This window comes from Schistocerca serialis, chromosome 8 (genome assembly GCF_023864345.2).
Source record: "Schistocerca serialis cubense isolate TAMUIC-IGC-003099 chromosome 8, iqSchSeri2.2, whole genome shotgun sequence".
NCBI lineage: Eukaryota > Metazoa > Arthropoda > Insecta > Orthoptera > Acrididae > Schistocerca > Schistocerca serialis.
The window spans coordinates 41,283,426-41,288,344 of NC_064645.1; the positions used below are offsets into that span (position 1 = coordinate 41,283,426).

General features: G+C 46.0%; 1 pseudogene; it reads left to right on the forward strand.

The window, feature by feature from the left end:
• Positions 1-610: 610 nt before the first annotated feature.
• On the forward strand, positions 611-711 carry LOC126417681 (U6 spliceosomal RNA; annotated as a pseudogene).
• The last annotated feature ends 4,208 nt before the right edge of the window (positions 712-4,919 follow it).

Below are 4,919 nucleotides of genomic sequence, written 5' to 3' on the forward strand. Positions count from 1 at the left end.
CGTTTATGTGGCGATTATGTCTCTTCTCGCAATTAAGATTCTCTTCTATTCTGGTGGAGATACATCAAGTACACCACATGTAAATTCTTGAGTATCAGATAAAAAGTGGCCTACATAGAACACCACATATTCTCTGCTCAAAGACTGAATCGTACAGTATCGTTTACAAAGTACCATTGCTATAGTAATGAAATTTGTGTTAGATTTTGAACACTTTCTAAACTGGTGCATAATTATGCAGAGCCATCAGTAATGCTGACACCAACCACAAACAGATTTATTCATTTCGCATACTGGAGACGTGTGTTTCGTAGGCATGCCTATGACACTAAGGTGCAGATGTGAGCACTATGCCAACGTTGGTGCTGCCACCCATTGGCAGCTCTGTGAAACTGCAGCAACTCTGGGCGGATGCTGAGAGTACGCTACACTACTATCTAAGTTTTGCGTCACCACTTACTAACAATCATATTTCACAGTAGTTGTTTGACAGATCAGCGCTTAGTAAATCTTGTGCCCTTTGTCACGGCACAGAAAAGCTAAGCCCGAGTCGAGACATGTTTGAAGCGATATGATAACGACAGATGCAGCTTCTCAGTGTCCCTGGCATGTACTTGCTTCGGCAGTACGTATACTAAAATTCAAAGGATACAGAGAAGATTAGCATGGCCCCTATCGGAGGCGCAAAATCTTGAACCATTCCACATTGTTTTCACAACGTCACTCTCTGACGTTAAGATGTCTGAGGATATAACTAGGTGATGAGAGACAAGTTTTGCTTCATATTTCCACTCATTTGTGACTACCTACGCCCTACAATTACGCAGGTCTCGTCTACTTACCTTTATTCACAATGTATCATGACAATACTGCCAGCCAACCTTTCACTCACCACAGTGTGCATTACGAACTCGTACTCTAATGGCAAGACAGGAAGCGCTACAAAACCGCAGTTACACTGTGCGCACCGACACAGCTACTCGTCACTGGCTGCACCGAGCTGTGTGGGGGCAGTCGTTCCGGGGGTTATCGCTCAACAGATTTGATTTTTCGGGTGGTGGGGAGGCGTACACAGTGCGTTTGTGGTAAGGAGGCGTACAAAACAGGTTTCGGTAGTGTTGATAGAGCATTATATTCAAAAGGTTCTCCTATTATTTGTCTTCATGTAGGGGACTGGTGTCAGCTGACAGGTAACCATGGTACTGATTTTAAGAATTATTCGACATAGACATGAACACATACGACTGAGGAATACTGGGTGAGCCAATTTATTTGTTATAGGATGGGGGAAGAAGCCCACTTCGAATCAGCTGTATCGTCTTGAGTACTGTTGCAGTGGAAGTGTACCTGAGGGCTATTTTTATGTGGTGTGTAGTGTTTCTTCATATGGATATTGGGGTGTGGTTTGTTGGGGAAGGGGGTTGTGGTGTTGCGTGAGGTAGTTTGTGTGTATTTTTGTTTGTATGTTTGTGGATTTATGCGTCTGTACGCACTGCTTTCTGGGCGGGAAGGCGTGCCGGTCCCTGGCACGAATCCTCCCGGCAGATTAGTATCGAGGTCCGGTGTGCCGGCCAGTCTGTGGATGGTTTTTAAGGCGGTTTCCATCTGCCTCGGCGAATGTGGCCTGGTTCCACTTATTCCGATTCAGTTACACTGTGTCGGTGATCGCTGCGCAAACACTGTCTCCACGTACGCGTACACCACAATTACTCTACCACGTAAACATTGGGATTACACTCGTCTGGTGTGAGACGTTCCCGGGGGGGTCCACTAGGGGCCAAACCGCACAGTAACCCTGGGTTCGGTGTGGGGCGGCGGTGGGGTGAGTGGACTTCTGTAGCCTGTTGTGGGGTTGTGTACCACTGAGGGCTGCGGCGGGGACGGAGCCTCTCCGTCGTTTCTAGGTCCCCAGTTCCATACAATACAATGCGTCTATATATATGTGTATTTGTTGGAGTGTGAGAGTGAGGGAGGGGGGGACAGGGTGGGAGAGAGAGAGAGAGAGAGAGAGAGAGAGAGAGAGAGAGAGAATAAAAGAATGAACTCCCTCCTACATCTAGACTGATTCCCCCAATGTCTAAGAGTAATAAGTTTTGGTTTTTTATGTATATTTTATTGATTTTAAGTGTGGGATTTTTGTTTACTGTTCCTTTCAGTGTTTTAAGTTTGTTGGTGTTTGGGGTACGAGCTGTTGTTATTGTGGGGGAAGCGTTATTGGTATCCTGGTACAGAAGAGAAGGGGGGGGGGGGAGGGCTTTATTGATATCCTGTGCTGGTGCTCAAAGGTGCTGTTCTAGTTTTAATAAACATTGATCCACGTTCCTCCTCCCATGATCTAATTAAGAAACATAAATCACAGCAAGAGATAGATCTAATTAATTTACTTTGATCGACTTACGCAATGTTCTAGTTTTTATGGCGTTGTGAGGTTTTAATTTTTGGCAGTTTTGAGTGGTCTTTCCATATGTTGCGTACTAATCGTTGTTCTTTTTATTAGTGAATTTTTAATTTTTCCCCGCCCAAAGCCTCCTGTTTCCCGCATTTGTTTTACTAGTTTTATTAGGATTTGTGAATGTTGTGGACCGGATTTTATTTGTAATTTGGCATGTGTTGTTGTAAATAATATGGTCGCCATCTTGGATACGCTCGAAATGTGTGTTTCCAGCATCATGATGACGTCAATGGTCATAGCACATTGATGCTATCCCTGTCTGTAGTAATATCACTTAAGCATATCTGCCTGTGTCTTCAGTCACTACCCGTCACCTAAAACCGACTGTTACAATAAATCTGTTGTGCAGGAGCATATTAAAGTGTCCCAGCTTGGGTCACTTCCACAGTAAGTCAGTTGATTATACTCAAACTGATTGTGACAATAAATTGATTTTTTTGTTCACAAATATAAGTTTTGCGATCGGTTAGCAGTTCAAAAGAAATACAAAAAAAGTGCTTATTGAAAATGAAGGAATGACTTCTTTGACAATTTAAAGTTCATGGAAAACAACAAAAGTAAACCTCTGTGTGAGATTATCTTCGGGAAAGTTTACAGCTCACGGTCTAGTGGTTAGCATTGCTGCCCCTGGATCACAGTGTCCCTGGCTCGATTCCCGGGCGGGTCAGGGATTTTCTCCGCCCGGGGACTGGGTGTTTCTGTTGTCCTTATCGTTTCATCATCACTCTGGAAGCGCCGAGACTGGAATTGAAAAGATTTGGAACTTGTACTGGCGCTGATGACTACTATGTTAAGCGCCCCACAAACCAACGTCATCATCATCGTCTTCTGGAAAGTTCTCTGCAGACGAGACAGACTACCTTCTTAGACATCAATGGTAGGCATCTCACGAGTGGTTCCAGGATTTCCAACCGGAGCTGCAGGTTATGATGCGCAGTCGTCGCTGGTGGCAAGGGCTGCGTCGAGTCCAGTTGGTGGCGTGGTGCTGGCGACCTCGTTACTCTGCTGGCGGTGATGGAACTGCGAGGACAGCTGTACCCATGTGGGTGGCTAACTACCAGATAGCTACTGGTCTAGCAGTGTGTGCCCGAATTGGCGGAGCAAAGGCGTGGCGGATGCAGCAAAAGGTCCGTAGATGGGGCGGCCTCTATTGTTCTTACACGTGACCTCTGAAGTAGCCTGCTTCTTGCAGCTCAGGCGAAATTCGGCTGACTTTGGCTGGTGCACCTACGGGGCTGGAGCGATACCCGCATAGCGATGGCATTTTGAGGGTTGGCGGTGTTGCAGGAGACCGTAGAAACACGCCACATATCATGTTTAAATTTCACTGATTACTCTCCACGAGTGTCATTCACATAGTAGTTCCCACAGATACTGGCAATCTACCACAGTATTCGGTTGCCAAAATCTGTTTTTTACAACACTCACCCAATGAATGCCACAATATTCTCTGGAAAGTAGTCCAGTAAGCTACTATTAACGTAGCAGTTCTTAGTCCTCAGACAGTAATCCTTTGGCAGCAGTCTGCATTTCATCACTGTCATCCTAGTCGAGTCTAGTCACAACTGCAGCTGATGAACCTCTCATACCGCGTCGAAGATAAAGATCTGACAGAACTCCGCTTCCAATATCCGTGTGTTACAAATGCATAAGCTCTGTGACAAAAGCAGATACGGAGCCATTCAAGTCACAAAACGCAACCCAGCTTCAAGGTTTCAGGAGAGGAAACAAACAACATGAACTACCATTTCTGGCACATGCCACACGTAGCCTCTCAGTTATGAACCGGTTTCAAATACTAAACCTACCATTCTCCAGTTTTCACATAATGTGGCAGTACTCAAAACAAGTGCTAATAGCATACGAACATAGGGAACAAATACGACACAGAGCTGTAAGTCCACAGTATTGGTGATAAGTTGAGAAAACGGTCCCGAAACACATGTGCTACAAAACGCCACTGTTTCCTGCGCATGTACCCCGACATCAATATGGGATATGATCACCATGCACAAGTACACAGGCCACACAACGTGTTGTCCTACTCTGGATCAGGTGGTCGAGCAGCTGCTGGGGTATAGCCGCCCATTCTTGGACCAGTGCCTGTCGGAGCTCCTGAACTGTCGTAGGGGTTTCAAGACGTGCAGCGATACGTCGACCGAGAGCATCCCAGACATGCTCGATGGGGTTTAGGTCTGGAGAACAGGCAGGCCACTCCATTCGTCTGATATATTCTGTTTCAACGTACTCCTCCACGATGGCAGCTCGGTGGGGCCGTGCGTTATCATTCAACAGGAGGAAGGTGGCACCCACTGCACCCCTGAAAAAAGCAGACATACTGGTGTAAAACGATGTCCCAATGCACCTTACCTGTTACAGTTCTTGCCTGGCCAGCCGGTCTTAATGAATCTGAGAAGTTTAGATAGGACTTTGTCTTGAGCTGTACGTTTGACGATGAGTTTTGCAT